The sequence below is a fragment of the Nicotiana tomentosiformis genome, chromosome 2, assembly GCF_000390325.3.
Source record: "Nicotiana tomentosiformis chromosome 2, ASM39032v3, whole genome shotgun sequence".
Lineage (NCBI taxonomy): Eukaryota > Viridiplantae > Streptophyta > Magnoliopsida > Solanales > Solanaceae > Nicotiana > Nicotiana tomentosiformis.
The window spans coordinates 177,046,863-177,060,995 of NC_090813.1; positions in this window are offsets into that span (position 1 = coordinate 177,046,863).

Consider the following 14,133-nt stretch of genomic DNA (forward strand, 5'->3'; position numbering starts at 1 on the left):
TTCACTCTTGATCATCTCATAATCGACTTCTGCCACCAATACCGGGTAACCCTAGGCTAGATCTACCTCTCTTTTTGGCGCATTGTCATTTTGCTTAGATTTTTCTCGAGCAAGGTCGAAGGGATTTATTTCACTCTTGATCATCTCATTAGGCTATACATCCCTCGTCTTTATCGGGGTAGAATGATAAGGCTTCAGTGCCGAGCCATGAAGGTGCTATTCTCGAGCATAGACGAGGACAATGACCAATGATGAATGTGCCGGTTTGTCTGAGTCAGGACCTCCGACTTAATCCTTTCCGAGAAGATATCATTCCCCGAAGAATGGAACATGAAGCGTAAGTAGAACCTCACCGATAATGTTTGATTACTTGTTATGTTTCCTTTACCTCTTCTCATCTATATTCTTCTTTCTGGTGTAGCTTCCCCTTGGTTTCCTAGTGCAGTCCCGGACCTTGCAGGTTGGATTCCACAACTGGTTTCAACCTCTTCGTATGCTGAGCGCTCGTGGCGCGATTTGGCCAAGGGTCGATGGGAGGCCAAAAATCATGGTAAGTTCCCATGTCCGTGTTTGATGCTTTCCTGTGAAATTCCTTTTTTTTAACTTGATTTCTTCTCATACAGGTCTTGGAGATAATGTCGTCATGAGGCTGGTTCCCTCGGGTAAGAGGAGGTACTGAAGTCGACCAAAGACAAGAAAAGGAGAAGGGCCTCGTCTCTAGATACCCCGAAGCCTAGGAAAAACAGGGATCGAAAGTCAAATACCGATCACACCATTCTGTCTGCCGATGTAGTCCAAACACTACGAGATGAAGATGAGAAGGGAGAAGATGTCGACTACCTACTGGTGGCTCGGAAGAGGGGAGGCATCGAAGCTTCGAGAACTGCTGAGCCGGTGAAGGTCAAGGAGGTTCAGCCACAGACCGAGGTGATCTCAAAGGAAGGTCCAAGCAGAGTCCCCGAGTCATCGAGTGTTGATGATGCCTCCTGTCGTGGTGACCAATCGGCGGGTGTTCCCGAAGGGTCCAGTTCTGAGGCCCTTCAGAGAGAATAGAATGTCTAGAGTGACTCGCTCGGGGCAATTAACATTGATGATTCGCCGCCTACCCCCCATGTTCTCTGAGGGGCAGTTTAGGGATGCCCGGTCCATGGGGACCCCCGATGTGGGGACGGCCCCCAAAGGGGATGATATATTTCGCGGCTGCTTCATAGGGGTCGATGATGTTCCCGACCTAGACTCATCACTCATTTTTTATGAGGCTCAACAACTTTTGAACTAAATGAGTTTTAGCCCATGTTACCATGTTTGCGTTTGTTCTTATTTCTCTAAGTCTGATTTCCTTCTTTTCTGTACAGGCTACGACGCTCCATCAAGAAGCGTCCTCCAAATAACGAGCTGAGCTGGCCCGATGTAAGGATGATCTCAAAAATCTTACGTTGGAGAGAGACGCCCTCAAACTCCTCTATGTGTAAAAAGAAGAGGAGATCATGAGCATTCGAGCCGAGCTGACAAGAGCTCATCAAGATTAGACCGAGCTCATTGAACGGGTAATGTAATTTTTTGGGAGCTTGTTATCTATTGACTTGATATTGGAGACTAACACTTTGATCCTGCAGGTTCAGCAGAAGGCCGAATTGGTTGAGCAGCTTCGTGAGGAGGCCAAGATGAACAAGGCAGAGACTTTGGGGTGGAAGCATAACATGGACCGTCTCGCCTCGGAGAAAGATGCGATTCGGGCCCAACTGTTTTCGGTTGAGCATCAACTCCAAAGTGTGATGGGGGAGAACTTGGCCCGAGCCCAGAAGGTTGAAGAGGTCGAGACTCGGATGGCCGCTGAGCTTGCAAGGGCCACATCTGAGGCAGAGGCGCTTGTGGCCTCCTACGAAGCCGACGCTGAAGCCGCTAACACTCGGGCAAAGGAAATTTCTGACGCTACTGAGGTTAGATTGTCCCGTGTTGCCGAGCATGCTAGGTGCCAGTCTCAAAGAGAGACTCTTGAGGAGGTACATGATCGTGGCTTCGACCTCACAGTTGATATCGAGAGTGCGAAGATTTTGGAGGATGAGGCCGGAGCTTTTCTTTCCAATGATGAAGACTCTGCAAGTGGATCTGAGAGCAGGGGAGATGAAGATGAAGCTCCTGAAGATGCGGCTCCCGAGGCGGACTAGGCACTTAGGATTTTTTTTCTTTTATTTTTTGTGTACGACCTTATGTGGTCTTTGTAAATACTTTGCATATATGAAAGATTCCTTTTCTTACTGTTTCATCTCTGATTTCTGATTTATGATAAATTCTGTTTTGCACTTGCTTTGTGAAAACTTTGTTGCAATCGGGTTGTTGTAGCCTCTATAATCGAGCGAGGAATAACTAGAACTCAGAGTAGAACAAACCCTTAGGTATTTTAGTTAAACGAGAGAGAGTCCTCGAGCTCAACAATATGTTCGGGATTTTGATTTCGGAGAGCTTTATCGAAGCCGAAATTATACTGTTTTTATAGTCGAGTTCGAGTAAGTTTCGAACTCACAGTAATAGACCCCTTAAGGTTTTATATCAAATAATGATGAATCCTCGAGCTATATTCAAGTATGTTTTATTTGAGCTCGGAATAGTGGAACCCTTATGTCCGAATTGAGTGAGAAGAAAATCTCGAACTCTAAGTGTATTGGCCCTTAGGCTCTTTCGATTGGGCTGATATGGCCTATAAAAGATAGCTATGTTTCCCTTTTTTGACTTAAAAGACTTAGTAAAAAAAATCTTTATGACTTAACACGTATTCTTTACCCATTGGGTTTTTTGAGGGTTCGATGTCGATTGAAACCCCTTTGTTTTTTTGCCTTAGTACGTTTGTGTTAAGATAATTTGATACCTCTTAAGGTTTTTCGAGGGCTTATTTTATCGAAACTCTTTTGATTACTTGCTGAGGGTAGCCTTTTTTGATCATTTTTTCAAAGAATTCGAAGACCTATTTTTATTGCGGGATTCGGACGTCTCCGAGCTGCCTTAATTTGGCCGTAGACTTTGGGTATGCCTCTTGGGCTTATTTCCCAATAACACTTCAAATTTGTTCGAAGTGTTAGTCCCCGAGAATAATGGCCTTGGCATATAGATCGAGGGGTGCCTCTTTGATGTTTTATGAATTTGAGTTTAGATTACTCGAATATGTCGATCGTCGACGGCAATCCCCGAGTGTACGAGGTATATTTGCACTTGGCCCTTGAGCCATTTCTCACAAAATCATAAGTATGGAGCTTGCATAGTAGAACATTTTCTTTGAGACACTAGATGTTTGATATAGAAAGAATGCTTCTTTGTATAATTTATACATGCGTACATGTTTTGCCATCGGAGCTCGACTAATCTATACGGACACGGTTCATTCGACCGTTTGGCCCATTACAAAGTTTCTCTATCGAGACCCTTTGACACGAAGTATTTTCCTCGAAATTGTAACATCCGAGGGTGATGCCCCCGGTATTCGAGGTTGATTGTAAAGAAGCCTTGAATACTGTTTAATTGTCCTCAGGTAGCACATAATTGTTGCCTCGTTAAAAAACCTCGCCAAAAAAACCCACTTGAGACAAAAACCGATCTAAGGGAAAAGAGTGCAATGCGTGCTTTAAAACCTGAGGTCTCGATGTATTTGATCGAACACCTATAGTGAGTTAGTGTCGAATATATAAATGAAAAAGGGGATAAAGTCATACCTTAGCAATAATACCATTTGAGAAGTGATATGTTCCAATTATTTGGCAATTGTTTGCCGTCCATCGTGCTGAGCTTATAAGATCCCTTTCCGATGATGTCAAGGACTTGGTAGAGTCCCTCCCAATTTGGGCCGAGCTTCCCTTCATTAGGATCTCGAGTGTTGATGGTGACTTTCCTCAGGACTAAGTCCCCGACTCTGAAGTGGCGAAGGTTGGTTCTCCTATTGTAGTATCTTTCGATTCGTTGCTTTTGTGCGGCCATTCGAACGAGTGTGACTTCTCATTTTTCATCCAATAATTTGAGGCTAGTATTCACAGCCTCGTGATTTGACTCTTCTGTTGTATGTCGAAACCTGGCATTGGGTTCCCCGACTTCGTCTAGAATCAAGGCTTCGGAGCCATATACTAAGGTGAACGAGGTTGCCCCCGTACTGGACTTTGATGTTGTTCGATATGCCCAAAGGACTTCGGGTAGAATTTCTCTCCATTCCCTCTTAGCGTCGTTTAACCTTTTCTTTAGGTTTTGAATGATAGTCTTGTTCGTCGATTCGGCCTGTCCGTTCCCACTAGGGTGATACAATGTTGATAATATCCTTTTTATTTTGTGGTCTTTGAGGAATTTCGTCACTTTGCTGCCGATAAATTATTTTCCATTGTCGCATACTATTTTGGCGGGTATCCCAAATCGACATACGATGTCATCGCAGATGAAGTCTATAACCTCTTTATCTCTCACTTTCTCAAATTCATGTGCTTCAACCCATTTAGAGAAATAGTCAGTCATAAATAAAATGAACTTAGCTATACCTGGGCCGATAGAAAATGGTCTTCGATATCAATTCCTCATTTCATGAATGGCCATGGGGATATGACTGAATGAAGTTGTTCTCCGGGTTGATGGATCATCGGTGCAAACCTTTGACATTTATCACATTTTCGAACAAACTCCTTAGTGTCTTTTTCCATACTATCCCAGTAGTATCCTGCTCTAATAATTTTGTGAATCAGTGATTCGGCGCTGGATTAGTTCCCACAAGTGCCTTCATGGACCTCTCATAGAACATAATCGGTGTTTCCCGGTCCTAAGCATACTGCCAATGGTCCATCGAATATCCATTTGTATAATGTTCCATCTTCAGCCAATGTGAATCGAACAGCTTTGGTTCATAGGGACCTCGACTCTCTAGGGTCCGATGGGAGTTTCCGTTCTTCAAGTATTCAATCTATTTATTCCTCCAATCCCAGGTTAAGCTTGTAGAGTTTATCTCGACATGACCTTCCTCGATCACGGATCTTGAGAGTTGAACGACAGTCCCCGAGCTGATCTCATCTTCCTCGACCGATGACCCCAAATTTGCAAGTGCATCAGCCTCATTGTTTTGTTCTCGAGGTACATACTGCAAAGTCCATTCCTTGAAACGGTGCAAAGTTACTTGTAGTTTGTCCAAATACCTTTGCATTCTATCCTCTCGAACGTCGAAGGTTTTGTTTACTTGGTTCACCACCAGTGAAGAGTCACACTTGGCTTCAATGACTTATGCTCCCAAGATTTTAGCTAGCTCGAGACCTGCAATCATGGCCTCGTACTCGGCCTCATTGTTAGTCAACCTAGAAGTTTTGATAGATTGCCTAATAGTGCTTCTCGTGGGCGGCTTCAAAATGATACCTAGCCCGGACCCCTTCACATTCGAAGCACCGTTTATGAAGAGGGTCCATACCCCCGATGATGTATCCGATTTTAACAAGAGTTCTTTTTCAACTTCGGGTACGAGGGTTGGCGTGATATCGTCCATGAAGTCCACTAAAATTTGAGACTTGATGGCCGTCTGGGGTTGATATTCAATATCGTACCCACTGAGTTCGACGGCCCATTTGGCCAATCGGCCTGATAGTTCGGGCTTGTGCAAAATATTACGAAGTGGGTAAGTGGTTAATACGCATATGGGATGACATTGAAAGTATGGTCTTAACTTTCTAGAGGCGCTTATCAGTGCAAGTGCCAATTTTTCCAAGTGTGGATATCTAGTTTCTGCTTCTCCTATGGTTCGACTTACATAATAAATGGAAAATTACGTACCTTGCTCTTCTCGAACTAGGACACCACTTACCGCGATTTTTGATACTGCCAAGTACAAGTAAAGTTTCTCATCCGCCTTTGGAGTGTGAAGCAGTGGTGGGCTGATAGGTATCGCTTCAATTCCTCTAATGCATGTTGGAATTCCGGGGTCCAGGAGAAATCGTTCTTCTTTTTGAGTAGAGAAAAAAATCTGTGGCTTCGATCCGACGACCTCGAAATGAATCGGCCTAAGGCAGCTATCTGTCCAGTTAGCTTCTGCACGGCTTTTACACTGTCCATGATGGTGATGTCTTTGATGACCTTGATTTTATCGGGGTTGATCTTGATCCCATGATTCGATACCATGAAGCCAAGGAACTTGCCCGAACCGACCCCGAAAACACATTTCTTGGGGTTGAGCTTCATGTTGTATTTCATTAAAATCTCGAACGTTTCCTGCAAATGAGCCAAATGGTCCTCTGCGCAGGGACTTAACTAGCATGTCATTAATATAAACTTCCATTGATTTACCTATTTGTTCTTCGAACATTTTATTTACTAGGCGTTGGTAAGTCGCTCCTGCATTTTTTAGCCTGAAGGGCATTACATTATAATAATATGTTCCATACTTGGTGATAAATGAAGTATTTTCTCGGTCCTCCGGGTTCATTTGGATTTGATTGTACCCAGAATTGGCATCGAGAAAAGTAATGGTCTCATGACCGGTCGTGGCATCGATCATGCGATCGATGTTAGGCAGTGGAAAAGAATCTTTGGGGCACGCCTTGTTTAAATCCTTATAATTTATACACATTCTAAGTTTGTTCCTTTTTTTAGGGACTACAACTACATTGGCTAACCATTCTGGATATTTCACCTCCCGAATGGGCCCTATTTTGAGAAGTTTAATTACCTTGTCCTTTATAAATGCGTGCTTTACCTCAGACTGGGGTGTTCTCTTCTGCTTCACCAGTTTGAACCTAGGGTCCAGGCTTAGTCGATGCGTCGTTATCTCCGGTGGGATCCCTGTCATGTCTAAATGGACCAAGCAAAACAATCTATGTTATTAATAAGAAATTGAATGAGCTTTTTTCTGAGTTCGAGGGTTAATCTCGTTCCTAGGTATACCTTTCGGTCGGGCAGGTACTCAATCAATATAACCTGTTATAGCTCTTCGACTGTTGATTTGGTAGTGTCAGAATCTTCGGGAACAATAAAAGTTTGAGGGGTCAGAAAATCCTCTTCTTTTTCTATCTCCTGCTTCCGCGATTCGGTCGTAGTTGGTGGCTGTGATTGCTATTTGACTTCCTATTTACCTTTGATGCTTGAACTTTTCGAGGTTGATAGTGTCAATATCGGTGTTACCTTATCGACCACAAACATTTCCTTTGCAGCATACTGCTCCCCGTATACTATTTTTACACCGTTCGACGTCGGGAATTTCATCATTTGGTGGAGAGTCGAAGGGACTGCCCTCATATTATGGATCCAAGGCCTTTCGAGCAGGGCATTGTACCTCATGTCGCCCTCGATTATGTAGAACTTGGTATCTTGAATGGTTCCAGCCACGTTCACCATTAGAATAATCTCCTCTTTAGTTGTTTCACTGGCCATATTGAAGACGTTTAAGACCCGAGTTGCGGGCACGATTTGATTTTGTAGGCCGAGCTGCTCCACGACCCTCGATCGGATGATATTCTTCGAGCTGCCTGGATCCACTAAAACACGCTTAACTCGAAATTTATTTAATAAGATAGAAATTTCGAGAGTGTCGTTGTGGGGCTGAGAAATGCCTTCTGCTTCTTCGTTGTTGAATGATAAAGTGCCTTCGGGCACATAATCTCGGGTTCGTTTTTCCCTGATGATTGATACCTTAGTGCGTTTGAATATGCATCCCTATGGAATGTCGACCCCACCAACGATCATATGAATGACATGTTGGGGTTTCTCATGTTCATTTCCTGTTGGCGTCCCTTTCTCTCAAATGATTCTTAGCTCGATCGCTGTGGAACTATCGAAGGTGGACCTCATTGAATACACGGGCTACCTCCTCCCTTAATTGCCTGCAATCCTCGGTCTTGTGACCATGTGTGCCATGATACTTGCACATAAAATTTGGGTTTCTTTGGGAAGGATCAGTTTGTATTGGTTTGGGCCACCTAGTATCTCTGATCCTTCCGATTGCCTATACAGTGCCTGATGCATAGATGCTAAAGTTATATTCCGATAACTGAGGTACCTCTGTGGGATCGACATACTTGTCAAAACCACTTTTGCTCATAAGTCCTCGAGAATTCTGTCCTCGATAAGTTCTTTGATCCTTCTAGGCGGAATTGCGTCAGGCTCCAATCCGAATAATCACAAAAGTATAATAACATCATACAAACTTTCTCTCAAGCTCAAATCATCAAAATAACATCAAATATCAAGAATTGATCATTAAAACTCAACATTTTCAATTTCAAAACTCAATTTTCCAACTTTTCACAATATGCGCCCAAAGATCCCCGGGTCACCCGGAACCCCAACCAAACAAGTGTACAAGTCCAAAATCATCATAAGAACCTACTAGAATTGTCAAAATACCGATCCGAGTTCGTTTACCAAAAATGTTGACTATGATCAACTCTAGCCACATTTAAAGTCAAAAATTATATTTTCTTTAAAATTGCACATATAAAATTTTCGGAAATCGACACGGATCACACATGCAAGCCATAAATTATCAAATTTAGCTACGTAAAGTCTCGAAACATAGAAAAGAAGCTAGTACTCAAAATAACCTGTTAGGTCACTATATTCTCCACCTCCTAAAGAAACGTTCGTCCTCGAACGGACATAGAAATATACCTGGAATGGAAAAATGGTGCAGGTATCTACCCCTTGTATCAGACTCGGATGGACAAGTATCCTCCTTAATCGGGTTGTTACACCTCATATTTTCATACGTAAGAGTATGTCGTAAGCCAATTGATGTAAGCTAAAAAATGAGATCATCTTTGAAAAGTTTATAACGTAAGTTAATCATGTTACTGTGTAGGTTACAAATATTTGTGATCACAAATTCCAAGTATCAAGAGGGTTGGAAGGCTTGGAAGCTAGAAAGATTGAAGAAAATAAGTTTCGTCGAAAGTCGACAATTTATTAATGTTATAACACGTACTTTTGGGAAGAGACTATGTTGCTTAACATTATAAAGAGGTTATTTTATGAGTTATTTTATTCATATATAGTCGTGTGTTATGTTTTGAATTCAAGCGAGTTGTGGAACAAAAGTTGGCAAAGGTCAACCACACGTTACATTCATATATCTGCTGAAAATTAGGTTAAATGTAGCTGAGCTTTTCTCCTAGTATACTTAGAAATACGAGGTAATCTACCTACAAAACAGAAGAACTATGAGTCTAGTTTTTAATGCATTAAACCATTCATCGATACGACATCAGAGTAGAGAGATATTCGCATTTTTGCGAGACTGCACAAGCAGCTCCCAATGGGACCCACTTAAGCACTGGTCGACCTACTTCAAAAAACGATTTGGACGACCTTTTGTGATGACTCGATAGGTTATTTATAGTTTAACCCTTCATTTTTGTGTTTCGAGACTTCGAATAGCTCCATTTATCCTTTCTCAATTTGCGTGTGCAATTAGTATTTTTTTCGGAAGGTTTTTATGTGAAAAATTGATGAAAATGTGAAATCATTCTTTAAAACTCATTTGAGTTGACTTCGGTCAACATTTTTAGTAAACAGATATATATCAGTATTTTTACGATCCCGGTGGGCCTGTATCGTGATTTGGGACTTTACATATGCCCGAAATCGAATTCGGAAGTCCCTAACTTGATTTAACATAATTTCCTGAAAACTAGAAGTGTAAAGGTATAAAGAATTCTTAAGTTTGATCGTAAGTTGACTTTGTTGCTACCGAGTTTGGATTTTGGTTCCAGAATTTGGTATAGGTTCGTTTCAGTGTTTATGACCTGGCTGCAAAATTTGGTGCAAAATAGAGTTGATTTGACGTGATTCGGACGTCCGATTGAGAAATTTCATATTTTTAAGTTTCACTAGAAATTTCATTCGTTTTGGTGTCCGATTCGTAGTTCTAGGTGTTATTTTTGTGTTTAAATCGCGCGAGTGAGTGCGTGTGATATTTTTATACATATGTGCATGTTTGGTTTGGTGTGATCTGCAGATCTCGCATTTGCGATGTCTAGCTCGCAAATGTGAGCCTTGCCTTTGCGGACAATGAGTCGCATTTGCGAGCATGGGCTGGATGGGAAGATTTCAGATTTGCGAGATATTCTTCATATTTGTGGACACTGTATCTTCGCATTTGCAACCACTAACTGACTTGGTACTGCTTCGCTTTTGCGAAGTATTGTTTGCATTTGCGGACAACCTTGGTTCGCATTTGCGATAAAATTGTCGCATTTGCGATGATAGCATGCTCAGTGTCTCTTTTGCATTTGCCAATGGTTGATCACTTTCGCGATCATCGCAAATTGTGAACTATGCGTCACTATTGGGGTAACTGCAGCTTGGTAAAAGAGGGGGAACGAAAATTGAAAATAGATGAATTAAAAAAGAGGAATAAGGATGGACTATGATATTAACAAATGAATATATAGCGGGGTCGGATTGCGCACCGCAATGAATTGTAACGACCCAGCCGGTCGTTTCGAGAGAAATAGCTCTGAACCCCTATTTATTGCTCCCTCTATTTCATTCTGTGGTTACGTGACTTGGCAGGAGATTTGGTTTTTGTTTTCGGAGTGAAGTGGGAAACATAGTCCATAAAATGGAAGTTTATGAGTTGCATATTTACTGTGGGACTACGAGGCGATACCTCGGGAGATCCCCCTGCTTGCATATTTACTTTGGGACTAGGAGGCGGTACCTCGGGAGATCCCCTTGTCGTGCATATTTACTTTTTGGACTACGAGGCCATAAATCGGGAGATTCCCATGCTTGCATATTTACTTTGGGTCTATGAGGCGATATATTGGGAGATCTCCATGGCGTGTATATTTACTTTTAGGACTAAGAGGTCGTACCTCGGGAGAACCCCCTGTTGTGTATTTACATTTGGGACTACGAGGCGGTACCTAGGGAACGCTCATGTTGTTTACCTCTATTTGTCATGCTATTATTTTTCTTAAATTTCTTGTTATTTTAATCCTCAATCATTTCAAAATATTATTATTATCTTCTTCCTTGCTTTTCTTTTAAACCAGTAGGGCCCTGACCTGACTTCGTCACTACTCTACCGAGGATAGGCTTGGCACTTACTAGGTACCATTATGGTTTACTCACACTACACTTCTGCACATCTTTTTGTGTAGATCCAAGTTCTTCCTACCAGACCAGATACCAGTGAGCTGGACTGCACGTGGATACTTCAAGGTACATCTGCCAGCGTCCACAGATTTTGGAGTCCCCCCTCTGTCCTTACTATGTTGTCTTCCTTAATCTCTTTAGATTCTGATGTATAAAGACACTTAATATTTGCTCTCAGAAGCTTATGACTTATTTCTACCGGGTTTTGGTAGTTATAATTATTAAAAATCGCAGTTCATGTTTATATTACGTATGATGAGATTTGAGTTCCGTTTTGTATCTAGTTATTCCACAATTTGTTAGGTTTATCTAGTCTTAGAGACTAGGTACCATCATGACATTCTACAGAGGGAAAATTGGGGTCGTGACAAATTGGTATCCGAGATCTAGGTTCAAGGGTGTTATGAGTCACAAGCAGATTTAGTAGAGTCTTGTGGATCGGTACAGAGACGTCTGTACTTATCTACAAGAGGCAATGGAACTATTAGGAAAAGCTTCACTTCTTTGATTCCTTATCGTGCAAGATGTTGACTTCGGATTCTAAATTCTGTCTTTCTATTCTCTCATAGATGGTGAGGACACGTACAACTGGATCGAATGACCAGACACCCGCGCCCCCTGATAGAGCCGCAAGAGGAAGGGGCTAGTGTTGAGGCTGATGACGTCCACGTGGTGCAGCCAGAGCACCCGCACGAGCTTTTACAGAGGAGCCACCAGTAGCTCCAGTTGGAGGGCACGCACCTGAGATGCCTGTTACTGCACTAACTCTCCAGGAGACTCTAGCCTAGTTTCTGAGCATGTTCAGCACCGTGGCTTAGGTAGAATTGATACCATTTTCTCTTGCCACATCTCAGGCCGGGAGAGGAGAACAGACTCCCCCCGTCCATACCCCAGAGCAGCGGGTTTAGGTCGACCAGGTTCCAGAGATCATACCGATACAATCGGTTGCTCCAGTTCAGCCCGAGGTTAGGGTAGCAGCTTCTGAGGCGGAGCAGCTCAGTCCCGAGAGGTACAAGAAGTACCACCCTCCTACTTTCAGTGTCTTGGCATCAGAGGATGCCTAGTTTGACTTGAGGAGTGTCACCGTATCCTCCGTACTATGGGTGTTGCAGAGACTAGTGGAGTTTCTTTCACTACGTTCCAGATTAGAGGAGCGGCTTATCAATGGTGGCGTGCATACGAGTTGGATAGTCCGGATAAGGCAGCTTCACTCACTTGGACTTAGTTCTCAGACATGTTCTTGAGGGAAAATGTTCCCTAGAGTCTCAAAGATGCATGCCACGCAGAGTTTGAGCAGTTGCACCAGGGTTCTATGATCGTGTCAGCATATGTGGTCCGATTCAGTGATTTGGCTAGGCATGCACCAACCTTGGTTGCTACTGTTTGAGAGCGAGTTCGTTGGTTCATTGAGGGGCTCAACCCCAGTATCAGATTGAGCATTGCCAGAGAGTTGGAGATGGATATTTCATACCAGCAGGTAGTAGGGATTGCTAGGAGGTTGGAGGGTATGCTGAATCGAGATAAAGAGGAGAGAGAGAGAGAGAGAGTCCAAGAGGTCTTGAGAGTCCGATACTTATAGTAGTACTCGTTCCCCAATGACAACTCATCAAGGCAGGGGTTATATGGGTCGCCTTGTTCATTCAGTACTTTCATACGCCAACGGTGCTCCGGCCACTACTACGCCCTATGATCCTTATTATGCACCGCTAATGTCTAGTGTACCTCCTGTATGGGGTGCTTGCAGTGGTCAGTCCAAGTCAATCAAGCTCGAGCTAGTCGCATCAGCCACATCCTCTGAGAGCTTGTTTTGATTGTGGTGACACTCGCCATATGGTGAGGGATTGCCCCATATTTAGGAGGGGTACACCTCCATAGATTTCTCAGGCATCGCCAATGTCTAGTGTGCCTCATGTATGGGGTGCTTGCAGTGGTCAGTCCAAGTCGATCAAGCTCGAGCTAGTCGCATCAGCCACATCCTCTGAGAGTTTGTTTTGATTGTGGTGACACTCGCCATATGGTGAGGGATTGCCCCATATTTAGGAGAGGTAGACCTCCATAGATTTCTCAGGCACCGCATGCTCCACCAAGTCTTTAGGCTATGGTTACAGCACCAACTACCACCCCACCTGTACAACTAGATAGATGGGGAGGTCAGACAGGTAAAGGTCGCCCTAGAGGGGGAGTCCAGTCCAGATATTATGCCCTTCATGCTAGGACGGAGGCAGTTGTATTAGATTGTGTTATCATAGGTACTGTTCTGGTCTGTCATAGAGATGCAACGGTTTTATTTGATCCAAGCTCCATTTATTCCTACGTGTCATCTTATTTTTCTTCATTTTTGGGTGTATCCCATGATTTTCTATGTTCACCTGTCTATGTGTCTACACCCGTGGGTGATTCTATTGTTGTTGATCGTGTATATCAGTCATGTTTGATTGTTCTTAGTGGTTTTGAGACTAGATCTGATTTATTATTGCTCAGTATGGTGGATTTCGATGTTATTTTGGGCATGGACCAGTTGTCTCCCTATCACGCTATCCTTGACTGTCATTCCAAGACGGTGATGTTGGCTATGGCAGGTCTACTACGGCTAGAGTTGAGAGGTACCTTAGATCATGTTCCTAGCAGGGTTGTCTCATTTTTAAGGCTCAACGAATAGTTGAGAAGGGGTATGATGCGTATCTGGCCTATGTGAGAGATGTTAGTATTGATACTCCTACCGCCGAGTTAGTTCTAATAGTGAGGGATTATTTAGATGTATTTCCGGCAGATCATCCGGGCATGCCGCCCGACAGGGATATTAACTTTGGTATTGATTTGTTACCGGGCACTCAACTCATTTTTATTCCACCTTATCGTATGAACCCAGAAGAGTTGAAAGAGTTAAAGGAACAATTGCAAGAGTTGGTCGATAAGGGCTTCTTTCGGCCCAGTGTGTCGCCTTGGGTGCTACTGTCTTGTTTGTAAAGAAAAAGGATGGCTTTATGAGAATGTGTATTGATTATCTCCAGTTGAACAAGGTTATAGTGAAGA